Source organism: Miniopterus natalensis, chromosome 12 (assembly GCF_054644295.1).
Source record: "Miniopterus natalensis isolate mMinNat1 chromosome 12, mMinNat1.hap1, whole genome shotgun sequence".
Classification (NCBI taxonomy): domain Eukaryota; kingdom Metazoa; phylum Chordata; class Mammalia; order Chiroptera; family Miniopteridae; genus Miniopterus; species Miniopterus natalensis.
In genome coordinates, this window is record NC_142092.1 from 14,321,564 (window position 1) to 14,335,293 (window position 13,730).

The 13,730-nt window shown below is 40.3% G+C and overlaps 1 pseudogene; it reads left to right on the plus strand.

Annotated features, from left to right (window-relative positions):
- The first annotated feature begins 125 nt into the window (after nt 1-125).
- LOC107543080 (large ribosomal subunit protein uL11-like) lies at nt 126-12,593 on the plus strand (annotated as a pseudogene).
- Nucleotides 12,594-13,730: the final 1,137 nt, after the last annotated feature.

Consider the following 13,730-nt stretch of genomic DNA (forward strand, 5'->3'; position numbering starts at 1 on the left):
GACATGCCTAAGTAATGAGAAAATAACATATATTGATCCGATGCTGTTATTTAAATCGTCAGCTCGCAGGTATTTATTGATTACCTTTGAGGTGTTTAGTCTTGTTCAGAATCTTAAACTCAAGGATGTTACAGTATAGATTTAAGTGCGGAATAGACCAGCTAGAAAAGATACGGGTGCTGCTTCCATTTATGCCTAATTCCTCCTCCCTTTCGCCAAGGTAAGGAAAATTTCTGGGCAATGTTCAATTAATAATTAAAAGAGAAAAAAATTGGCAGCCTAATTTTTCACTTAAAGCAATCCTGATATTTGGGAATTTTACCAAAATCTTGAATGATGGGTGGCAACTGGAAATAATGGGTCCTCTGCTTTAGACCTTGACCCATTTTTGATGTTCCTACTAATTTACATGCTTAGATATGTCTTTAAAACTTATTACCAGGTTACCTGGGTAACATACTAGTTATGAAAAAGGCACCTAAATTCCCCAAATCCTTTTGTTAAATGCCATCAATTCCTTAAAACTCAGACAATATATATTGTTACCAAAACCTACTTTAAACAAATTGTTAGACCCGAGGGCATGATTAGATATCTGAGTAAGGGTATTCGGGATCGTTTGGACAGTAATACAATTTGAAAAAATACATGGTGGGGCAAATGTAGGTTTTCAGTTGTTTGTATGGAAAATAATTCAATAATTAATAAATAATACAAGAATAAATTCTTTTGCATACCCACAACTGTAAAGCTATTTTGTCCCACCCTTATGTACTTTTTAATGCCATTTTTGAGGGAGTTAAAGCAGGAGTGAACCCATAACTTGGGCCAAACATAGCTGGCAGCCTAACAGTTGTAAAAATTCTCAGTTCTGTTCCATCATAACAAGTAGGAAAAGAGAGTTCAGTTATACTGTTCCTTTATTGTATCTGTTTAATTCTTAAAAAGTAAAAGACCAATATGGTTTAACTTAAAAATGCAGATATTTTTACATTTTCTTTATCTTCAAGCAGACTTCGTTTTTACAACAAAAAATGCTAATGAATATATCAGTAGTAACTCAAATACATATCCTTGATATTTAATTATTATTTTAAAAAGCATTGTGATGCAATGAAAAGAGTGAGAGTTAAGAGCGGGAAGTTCTGATTCTGTCCAAACCAGCTGTGTACCCTTGGACAAGTAACTATAAAGTGAGGGAAATAAGTTGTTAACCAATATATAAGATTTCTTTCTGCTATAATATTTTGTGGTTCTAGTACCTAGTACTGTAAAAATTTGGGAAATTTAGGGAACTCTTTTGAATTCAAGTACTTCTTACCACTTCCCCCTCGCCCCCATTCTAAATGAAGCAATCCGGTTACCTAATCTCTCTCTGCCCCATAGTGGTGCTGGATCTGAACAAGAATCCTGTGTGTGTGTGTGTTTACCTATCACAGTCTATTGTCAGGATTACTTGGTAGGGATACTGTCTAGAATTACTCACTTTGGCCCATAAGCTTTTAGGTTATCTTTATTATTTTATTTATTCCAAAATAATATGAAAATAATGTTAAGTCAAAAAAGGCTTTTTCCCCAAGACTTATAATGAAAAATAGCACTCTTTCCCTATTCTTTTTACACTAGCTTTTGCTACTGAGAAGTAACCACTTTCAAATCATTTAGCCATTTTTTCCATTATGTCTGTATTTTTAAGTAACATGATTATTATCTATTTCTGGATAGTTTTACATCTTATCTATTGATCTGTTTTGGAATATGAAGGTTAAACTCTATTTCTTCTACCTTCCCCCTAAACACATACCTTCCTCCCTCATCCTTCGAATACACTGCCCTTTTTGGTGAAGTTAGCATTGAATACTTATACTGTTCTTGACACCATTGTCATTTAACCTAGTTATGGGTAACTGGAAAGGAGCAAAGGGAAGGCCAAGTACTATAGGCATGTCATTTGTGCAGCTTTGCCAGGAAGCCCCCTGTCTGTCTCCCCCTGGGGGAAGGGATTTGGTAGGGATTAGACGCACGCCCGTCAAGCCTGTGCGAAATAGGGAAGGTGCTTGCTTGCCAGTCACACCTGGGAGCAAGGCGTTGGCCAGAGCAGGCTTGGCCACTGCAAGCCTGGGAAGATCTGAGATCCTTAATCCCCTAAACAAAGGAGTTCGCTCTGTTGGCCCAAGCTCCTGCTTTCCGAGCCCTCACGCTCCTGCTCTGCTGCATTTGCCAACATGGCCCACAGCCATGTGGACCCACACACAGTGGACTGATGGACTGCAACTAGCCTGATGCTGAATCGGACCCAATTCCAACGCGGAACAGAAGCTCTGGATGCTGGCTCCGCTTCTAGCTCTGCTGAATCCCCAGCTGCACACCTTCCAGGACTGGATTAAGGGAAATGGGACTTTGGAAACCCAAGGATGAAATTCCACACAAATAAAAGTCACTCATCCTCCCGTGGGATTCTCAGAAAATTCTTTTTCTTGAGATATTTTAAGGGCCCCAACCCCAGTACCCAGTGCGGAAGGGGATCCACCACTCTCACTGATAACATTCACAACTGGGCTGTGTGGTATCTGTAATTCCTTTTTTGGTCCAGTTTTTTGTTTTAAAATTTTTGGAATTAATAATACACATTTTTCATTTGCTTAGTGTTCTCTGTAGTAGACATTAACTTATACCCTATCTTCCAGAAGTGTAAATCTCCTCTTAGTAGGATGAAAAACGTCATATAATCTATCTTTTTTTTCTTTAAAGACACTCTTGGAGCTCTGTCTTCCTTGCCGATCTGGATCGGTTGCCCTTCACCTCTCTCAGTTGGATATCCCATTTCCTGAGTCCTCTGCCTTGCTCTAGTTTATTCCCTGGTTTTGGTGGCATGCCTCTTCCCCCAGCTTCCTTTGAGAGCATGCATGCACTGCACATTGTTTGAATTCCTTGGTGTGACTCAGCAGGCTCAGCTCTAGCCATATACTCCATGGAAACATTGTGTTAGTGTTGCCATCTAGGCTGGAAATCACTGTCCTGAATTTTACAGCATCGCACCAGTGCCTTCCAACTGTCACTGAATCTGTTGAGAAGTCATCTGTCATTTTGATTCTATTTACTTATATGTGTCCTATTTGTTTCCCTTTGGAGGCTGTTAGGAGCTTATCATTATTCCTGGTATTCTGAAAATTATTGATGATGTGTCAGAGGATTTTTTTTTAAGATACTACTCCTGGTCCCATTTTTTTCTCTCATACCCTGGCCATGAAAACCCTTCCAGGCAAGTGCTGGGGGGCCTACACTGGAAATGATCAGATTCCCCTTTTCCCCAGGCTCCATCCTGGAGAAAATCGGAAACTGTTGGATGAATCTGTTCTTCATTGAATTAATCACTGGTGGACTCTTTCAGGGGGGAAATTTATGCCATTCATCTGGGAAGTTTTTAAATATTGCTTCTTGGATAAGTTCCCTTCCCTCTACTTTTTTTCTAATCTCTATTTCTGGAACTCCTTTTATGAAGAAATTGGTATGTAGGCCTGATTTTTTATTTCTTTTTTTTTGAATTTTTACAAGCCTTTATTTGAGCCCAAATGACAATAATTTGCAGGAAGCAAGATCTCAAATGTTCCCTATTTCTTATTTCTTATCTCTATTTTCCATCTTTTCCTTCAACTTTCTTGTACATATTCTCAATATTCTCTTCCAGTGATTTAAAACAAAAAAAAACGTTTTTATTGATTCAGAGAGGGGAAGGTTGAGGGAGAGAGGGATAGAAACATAAATGATAAGAGAGAATCATCCATCAGCTGCCTCTTGCATGCCCCCTACTGGGGATCGAGCCCACAACCCCGGCATGTGCTCTGATCGGGAATCGAACCGTGACCTGGTTCATGGGTCAGCACTCAACCACTAAACCACACTGGCTGGGCTCTTCAAATGATTTTTTTAGAATTTTTTCCTATCATATTTTTATTTAAAAATTTGTTTTTCTATTCTCTGAATATCCTCTTTTAAAAACAGCATTATGTTCTTGTGTCTGTAGGGCAATGGTTCTGTCCTGCTTCCTGGTCACCTTGCACGTACCGTTAGGCTGTGCAGGCTTGATCTCTGACTAGCCTTAGCCTTGGAGCAGCACCCAGTGATCCTCCCAGGAGCAGGGCCAGAGCGGCAGTCTTGTGAGGACCCATCACAACATTTTCTCGCCTGCCTTCTTCCACTGAATGAGAATCCCTGTCTTGCAGAAGGATGTCTTGAGGCAGTTTTCCCATCTGCCTCTGGTTCCTTTGAGATCTGAGACTTTCAAGTCTTGCCCAACTTAGGCACAGCTGCAGGCTATAAATTGCTTAGCTGCATTAGTTCCTTAGCAACAGGGTGTCCCATCAAACCTCTTCCATCTTTTACTTTGTTGTTACCCTGCACGAGGGCCTTGGGGACTTGGCACCTTTGACTACTCTTCTTTTCACGGTCTATGCAAGCAGTAAACTGCCTGAATCTAGAAAGAGTTCATTGTCTTTCTTTACCAGCTAGACCTGCCAGGCCTAGCTCGGCCCTGGCCCTGGCCTTGTGCTTGACAGTTTCATGGATGTAACATTTTACCTCTCTGAGGTTGTTAATTTTAGTGGCTGTTTTTTAAGTTTTCTTCTATACTTTTTTGCCTTCTATTTCCTTAGAATTAATTTTTCTTTCTTGTTTTGCTCTCAATCTGATGTTTCTCAAATTCCCTTAAGTCTATGGTGATATTTGGCTGTTTTCATACATAAGTAAGAGTGAGGCATTGAAAAGCGGATTGGAAGCTCTCTTTACGGATGAGGCTCATTAATTGGTGGAATTCACTTTTCTCTTGGGGTGGCTGCGGATATCCATGGTTCATCCTGAAGGCTTTTTACTGACCCCCCCCATGTTTCCATAGACTGACCTTCCCCTTAACTGCACTTGGCCTGCTGGAGTGTAGAACCGCATGCTTCAGCTTCGCCCGCGTCACCTGCGGAGCTGGTGAGTGAAGACCCCCTTTCGTGTGTCACCCACGTGCTCTGTCTTTGGAGGAACGTGGGGTTTTCATTACTGAGCCTCACTTGGGTTTGTGTTTAGAATCAAGTCGCTTCTTAGTTTCTTATCGGCCTTGGGTTGCAACCTTCTTCATCTACTAGGTCAGTCCCCCTCATTTACTTGTGTTTCAACTTCCAAAATTTCCTTAGCCAATCAGTCTTCTCTAAGTGGGTTAGTCCTTTCAGGCTCTTCACTGGTCATTTTCATGGGCTTTCACGAGGGAACAGTGACAAGTGTGCAATTTCGTATTCTTTGTTTAAGCAGAAGCTACTTGATTTTTTAACCTGTTTTTGCTTTGTCAATCTTAAAGATTTTTTTCTTTCTAACTCCAGGTTTAATGTAGAATCTTGGTAAGTGGAAAGGAGTGAGGAAGATGCACATGGCAGCAGATTAGAATCTGCGGTCCGGGAGGCAGGCAGTGACACTGCGTATGCAGGTGGCCCTGTGCTTTTCTTCCTTCTTTGACGCCGGTAATTTTTCCTAGAATACGTGTTGGTGTTAGTTCCTCAGTGCTTTTACATTCTCAGATGTGTGGCGTGCTCTTTCATTAAGCAATTGCATCTGCATTTTAATTTCAAGGACACTTTCTTGATTTATTATTGCCTTGTTTGTGTTTTTCCCTGGCTCTGGGTTTTTTCTGGATTTCTTGTTATTTGCATCGAACTTGCCTGTCTTCAGCAGACGTCGCTTTCTTGTGAATCTTTTTTATTCTCGTTTCGAGTTTAAAATTTTTCACTTTTTACCTGTTTCTCTAAAGGTCTTCTCTGCTGTGTTTATCCACTCCTGTGTTCCTTCTGGTTTAGTTTCCACTTCTGACAGGACCTTTGTCTTTCATTTCTGATTCTTCCCTGAATTATCTTCTATCTAATTCTAATTCATGCTCTTTTAGGATTTGTATCATTTCTTTATGATGTTAGTCCCATTTTAAAGTACAAGGTAGCAGTTTTGGTTTGTTCTGTGGATCTGTCTTTCTGCTCTTACGTCTGTCTGTCGAGATATGATTCTGCTTTTTATACTTTCTCTTTTTTATTTATAACAGCATTGCATAGGATTTGACCTTGATATTTTTGCTTCTCATTGTTATGTGAAGCTCGTTTTCCTGAACTTTTAGAAGGAACCTGGTTCATTGTGGTCCTTCTACCTTCGTGCTCACTTGTCTGTTTTCTTCTCTGATGTTTGAATTATGGCGGCTGGCTTTCTGAGATGGACTCACTGCCCCCTCTTTACCTGGACTTCTCTTTCCACCCTGTCGATTTTCTCTGTCCTGCTCATTTTGATTTGGTAACCAGTTGATTCTTCTTTGGGGGGAACTCTGTCCTGGAGCAGAACCCTGGCAGGTCAGCTTCAGGGGTTCTTTGGGGCTACACTGATCTAGATCTTTTCAGACCTTCTTACACCTCGAATTCACCTGCTGTCATTAGAGGCAGAACCCCTCGCAGTTTCATTGGTCTCAAATGGGCTTACAGTCATTTCTACTTATTTTGGGTCTCCCCTATTATCAGGCCTATTAGATGCCCAACTGGCTTCCCTTTGGCTTCTCTCACAGAAATATTGATATTATGAAGGTCTTATGACTTGGTGGTGGTTTGTTCTAACATGTTTATATTTGGGGGTTGTTAGGATACCTGTATTTTGTTTTATTTTAAGTGTTATGTTGTCCATGGATTTTGGGTTTTCTTTCTATTGCTCTGCCTGGTTTATGTAGGGAATTGGAGAGATTAAAGAAGCTTTTGCTACCACCACCTTCCCAGGATACTCATGTGTTTTCTTTTTAAAATATGTATTCAGTCTTTATTATATACAAATAATAATGCAGTATTGTATATCAAGGAGAACTAATTTATATGCAAATATCTTATTGAATTATTTACCAAGTGTAAGGACAGGAAAAAGGCCTCTCTTTTTCTTTACTGTAACCTTCCACAATTTATGAGAAGCACCTGGTAATTAAATCCCAAGATTGTTGGCTCCTCTGTTTAAACTGTGGGACAAGATAAGCTACTCTGAAGGCTACATTCTTATACCACCACCCCCCCCTTCCCTGCTGTTTTCACAACTCAGGGATAATTCGAATCAAGCAGTCTCTAATTAACATAAAGTTCCCTTCCCACCCCCACCCCACCCCTTCAAACAAGCCTCTTTTGAACTCCTCATAACTTTTGCTCTGAGCATGTTTTACAGGCCTGGGAAAAATACTGATAAGACACCTCCCTAGGACATCTGCTGGACCCCCTTCTGGAAAGCAAACAAACAGTAACTTTTCAAGACAGCCCCTGGTATCTGCTCAACTTCTACGCAACCCAAACCCCTCACTCCCTTGTTGCCTAGTAACAGTACCTGCTTCAAAGAACAGGCCACCCTTTGTTTCCTGCCCTTGTATTGATTAGCAGTACATGGGCTCTTTCCTCTTGGGGAAAGTAAAATAAACTCCCTCTCTGCATCTATCTCTTCTCTCGACTGTGAATTTTTTCACAGCCCGAATCACAGGCCAAAGCCCTAAGACAAAGTATTCTTTAAATTATTTTGTTGCCTGGCCAGCATGGCTCAGTGGTTGAGCATTGATCTATGATCCAGAAGATCACAGTTTGATTACTGGTCAGGCACATACCTAGGTTCTGGGTTTGATCCTGGGTTTGAGCGTTAAAGAAGGCAACCAATCGATGTTTCTCTCTCACATCAATGTTTCTCCCTCTTTCTCCCTCTCCTCCTTTCTCTCTCTCTCTCAAAAATCAGTAGACATGTCCTAGGGTGAGAATACAGAAAAAAATTTTTAAAAAGATTCTATCTTTAGTGTGATATTTAAAATCACCACGTTAATGGAAATTTGGCATTATTTCATATCATGTTTATCAGTCTATTATAACGTGCTCACAAAATAAACAAAGAACCATACAAACAAACAAAACCTCTGCCTGAAATGGGATTCAGGGAGCGTCAGTACATACTACCAGTAAAGTTTTCCCCTCTCTCCTTTAGCGAAAAAGAGAGCTCGATGTAGTCGGTAGCTGTAAAACAATCCTTTTGGTATTAAACACCTGTGTAACAGCTTATTTGTGGGATGTTTCTCTCAGTAAACATGGAAGAAGAGAACATAATGTAAAAAACACTAAGATTAAATTAAAATCGGATTATGAAGTCCTTTGGCTTGTTGATGGTTATATAAACCTTCGTGTTTATTTCTATGGCAAATCTGCAATATGAAAAAAGTGTTTTTTGTGTTTACCTTATTTATAGCCAAACTTAAATGTTAAAATATTGCATTTGTTGGGTCAAGTTTCATGTTTTATAGCTCTTGCCATTCGCATTAAAAATGTAAATGGAATACTTATCCATTCTGGAGCCTGCAGAAAGGTTTTTGCTGCACAGTTAATCATACTACTAATGTAGTCACAGGAGAAAGAACCAAAGACTGTGACTGGAAGGTCGGCAGGGATGGGAGACTGTGGAGGACAAGTAATCATCCCTGTTTGTGTTTTAAATACACACTCATACAATTGGCTATTCTCTTTTAAATGTACCTTAAGATATCATCTTTTTCCATCTAATCTGTGGACTATTTGTCAGAAGTTCATGCGAATTTTAACCTATAGGAAAAATCAGTCTTAAATAACTTACTGTTTTCCATGTTGAGTAAATGAATCAATCCCTCCTGGTTATAGAACATGGTTATGCCAACATATGACAACTGTAAGGACTTGGTTTTCATATTTCCATTTATGTATTAATATTAACTGATACCTTTTAGAAAGCGTGCTAGCCTTTAGTGAAGGATGGGCATTTTGTTGATAGTTTTTGAATCCCAAAACGAACCTTTATTAGGTGCATTGATTTGGAATTCAGGAATCTTTAAATTACAGTTCTTCCCCAAGTGTTTAAATGTGAGTTGTCAATCTCTTTCTAAAATTAAATTATTGGGGTAACGTTGGTTAATAACATATAAATTTCAGGAGTGTAACTTTTTTAAATTTTTTAAAATATATCTTTATTGATTTCAGAGAGAGGAAAGGAGAGGGAGAGAGAGAGATAGAAACATCAATGATGAGAGAGTCATTGATCGAGCCCGCAACCCGGGCATGTGCCCTGACCAGGAATCGAACCCCGATCGCCTGGATCCCAGGTCGACGCTCGACCCCGGAGCCACGCCCGGCCGGGCCAGGAGTGTAACTTTATGATACATCGGTATACTCCACTGTGTGCTCGCCACCCGTAGTCTAGTCTTTTTTTTGTCACCATATATTTGACTCCCTTTATTCTCCCCCTCCCCCCTCCCCTTTGGTCACCACTATTCTGCTGTCTGTATCTATGAATTTGTTTATTTGTTTGTTCATTTGTTAATTTTGTTCTATATCCTACATATGAGTGAAAGCCTAGGGTTCTTGTCCATTTCTGTCTGACTTATTTCACTTATCCTGATACTCTAAAGATCCATCCATGTTGTCTCAAATGGCAATATTTCATCGTTTTTTATGGCTGGGTAGTGTTCTAGTGTGTGTGTGTGTGTGTGTGTGTGTGTGTGTGTACCACATCTTTATCCAGTCATCTTTAGAAGGACACTTAGTTTGTTTCTATGTCTTGGCTATTGTGAATAACGAATGCTGCAATGAACATGGGGCTGCTGTACATATGTCTTTTGAATAAGTGTTTTCAAAATTTGGGGTAGATACCCAGAAGAGGGATTGCTGGGCCATACGCTATCTCTGTTAATTTTTGAGGAGCCTCCATGCTGTTTTCCAGTTTACATCGCACCAGCAGTGTGCAAGGGTTCCCCTTTTTCCACTTCTCCAAGACTTGTCATTTTTTATCTTATTGATAAAAGCCATTCTAACAAGTTTGAGGTGCTATCTCACTGAGGTTTGGATTTGCATGTTCCTCATAACTCGCGATGCTGAGCATCTTCTCATGTATCTATTGGCCGTCTGTGTCTCCTTGGAAAAGTGTCTATTCAGGTCCTCTGCCCATTTATGGATCAGGTTTTTGTTTTGTTGCTGTGCTGCAGGAATTCTTTATATATTTTGGATATTAGCTCCTTATTGGAGGTATCATTTACAAATATCTTCTCCCATTCAGTTGGTTGCCTTTTTGTTTTGTTGATGGTGTCTTTTGCTGTGCAGGAGCTTTTTAGTTCGATGTAGCCCCATTCATTTAGTTTTGCTTTTATTTCCTTTCCCTTTGGGGTCAAGTTTACAAAATCCTCTCTGAGAGCAAGGTCCGTAAGTTTAGTGCCTACGTTTTCTTTTATATATTTCTATTGTATCAGGTCTTATATTCAAGTCTTTAATCTGTTTTGAGTTAATTTTAGTGAATGGTGTCAGCCACCTAGTTTCATTCTTTTGCATGTTGCTTTCTTGTTTTTCCAGCACCGTTTATTGAAGAATCCTTTCTCCATTGTGTGTTTTTGGCTCCTTTGTAAAAAATTAGTTGTCCATACATGCGTGGGTTTATTTCTGGGCTCTCAATTCTGTTCCATTGGTCTGTGTGTCCGTTTTTCTATCAGTAACATAGTTTTGATTATTACAGCTTTGTGGTATAGTTTGAAATCAGGGAGTGTGAAGCCTCTGGCTTTGGTTTCGGTTTTAGGTTTGTTTGTTTCTTTCTTTCCCTCAGCATTGCTTCAACTTCAGGATCTTTTGTGGTTCCATACAAATCTGAGGATTATTTTTTTGTCCTATTTCTTTGAAAAATGCCATTGGGATTTTGATGGAGATTGTATGAAATCTGTATGTTGCTTTAGGTAATAGAGCCATTTTTAAAATGTTAATTCTTCCAATCCATGGGCACATAATATCTTTCCGTTTCTTTGTGTCTTCAGTTGTTTTCAACAGTGCCTTCTAGATTTCAGTGTACAGGTCCTGCATTTCCTCTGTTAAGCTTAGTCCTAGGTATCTTATCCTTTTTGTTGCAACTGTAAATGTGACTCTTTTCTGAAACTCATCAACTGCTTGCCTCCCACACTCGCCCATCTGGGCAGGGATCGAATCTGCAACCCACCTATGTGCCCTTGACCGGGAATCGAACCCGAGACCTTTGGGTGCTCAGGCTGATGCTTTAGTCACTGAGCCACACCAGCCAGGGCGCGACCAACCTTCTTAGTAAATCTTTTTGGTCTCCCTTTCTTCCGTTTTTTTGTTCCACCTCACCATTAGCTCTCCCTTGCTCTTCTGCCATTTTCCTGTCCTGCACTTCCTTTCTTAACTGATCATTATTTGAAGATAAAAGTAACTTTGCTCTTTGTTCTATTCTCAACCTATACACTTAAAAAAATTTTTTTAATGTAAAAAAATAAAAGCTTTGTTTCTCATAGTGAACCAGAGAAACAGAATTTCTGACTAGATGGGCTATTAAAGATCTAATTCAAAATACCAACAAATGGAATGTTTATTTATTGCATATGACTTTCAAAGGAATTTATTTTTGGATTAGTGTGTTCTTATTACAAGAAAAGATTAAAGTTTTGGTCATAGTACTTCCTTCCCTCATTCCCCATAATGACTTCATTGCATATATCACTCAAATGTGAATTCCCTTCCTCTTATCTTTCTCCCACAATTCAGTTTAAATGATCAAAAGTACATGAACACTAGATGATTTCCAGGTTCAGAGGTTTTCTTTTAAAGCTGTGTTTCCTAATTCCCAGTTCTCTATTTCTCATTTGCAGTATTATAGGTTTATTGCATGTAACTTGGACAAAAGAGAAAAGTAGAGAGGAGAATCCCACTATCTAGATGTAACCTGTAGCTCTCTTCCCTTGTTTTCTCATACTTACTATCTGTTGATAAATTAGCAGCACACACACACACACACACACACACACACACACACACACACACACACACACACGAGATACTTGGTGTTGGCAGGAGAATAGGGCCAGACAGGTAAAAAGCAAGCAATCTGGAGGAAAGGCATTTGCACAAATATGAAAGCCGTAGGTTGATATCTTTATGATCTAATATAACCAAGAAATTACAAAGTGTAGCTTGTGGGTTTCGGCTTGGAGAAGGCTCAGGCGCAACTTTCTTCGGCCGTCCGGAATCCGGGTTCATCCGACACCAGCCGCCTCCACCATGCACCGAAGTTCGACCCCAACGAGATGAAAGTCGTATACCTAAGGTGCACCGGCGGGGAAGTGGGTGCCCCAAGTCTGCCCTGGCCCCCAAGATCGGCCCCCTGGGCCTGTCTTCACCAAAGCAACCGGTGATTGAAAGGGTCTGAGGATGACAGTGAAACCATTCAGAACAGACAGGCCCGGATTGAGGCAGTGCCTTCTGCCTCTGCCCTGATCATCAAAGCCCTCGAAGAACCACCAAGAGACAGAAAGAAGCAAAGGAACATTAAGCACCGTGGAAATATCACATTTGATGAGATTCTCAACATGGCCTGACAGATGCGGCACCGATCTTTAGCTAGAGAACCCTCTGGAACCATAAAAGAGATCCTAGGGACTGCCCAGTCTGTGGGCTGCAATGTTGATGGCCGTCACCCTCATGACATCATAGGTGACATCGACAGTGGTGCAGTGGAAGGCCCGGCTAGTTAAGAACTACAAAGGACAATGTTTCTATTAAAGATCATTTGACAACCAAAAAAAAGGAAATTACAGAGTGTCAGTATCTTAGATGTGTATGAAGTGGTTGCTGATTCTGGAAGCTGAGAGAATGTTGACGTGGTGGGAGAGAGCCCTGGGAGATGTGGGGGGAAGCACCCCACCAGGGAGAGATGACAGCTCCAGCGAAAGACCATAGGTACGCGATCCTGGGCGACCGTCTAGGGCAGGGGCAAGTCGTATGGCATCAGAAGTTTTGTTTGCTTTAAGTGTGACACTGCAGTGTGATAATTGATGTTTCTCATGAAGAACAGCCTGCAAGTAGCAAGGCTTGCGCCCCGCTGTGTGCCAAAAAGTTTTGTTGTAAAATGTGTTTTAAAAAGTTGTTTTGATATAAGAAGGCTAGGCAGCTTCTTTTCTTGATTTACTGAATAAATGAGGCACCATCTTCAGGCAGCTATTTGAAGATGTCTGTTACATGCACCTACATTTGATTTGAGTCCTAGTTGCAGTCCAACTCTTTGTTTGCTGGAAAATGTGTCGTTCACTGAAACAATAGAATAAATAAAATGAACCCATGTACTCTGTGGGTAGACGGCCACTTAATGTTATTTGAAGCATCCGCTTTGTTTATCACTGAATGCTGAAATGAGCTCCGAACTGGTGGGCTGTGTTTGACATTTTAAAGGTGTAAACTCAGTGAGACACGTAATTAAGGATAGCGGGCTTTCATGCTTGCCAGGGGTAGGTGGCCCATTTACTTAACATACGTTGCTTAATATTACTCTCTTGACAGATTCTCCAAATATCTTTTTTTTTTTTTTCTTTTCATGGCAACATGGCAATACTTTTATATGAACAAGTGTTTTTTTTGATGGTTGATTGCAGTTAAATGGTGAGAATCTTGTGGTATGGTCAAAGCAAAATATATACTTTGTATGTAACAAATATGAGTATAATAACTTATCTGAAATAGTTCAGTTACACTGCAGTGGAGAAATGGAACTTTATGTTCGCCATGAGTTCGCTGTCTCCGGCTTCCTCCCAATTCAGGGCACTGTTGCAGCGAGCACTTTTTTGAGGGCCTTGTTTTAAATTTTTGTGTTTGTATTACCCTGGAAGGAGAGCTCCCAGATTATATTTCCATGTCTAATCTCTG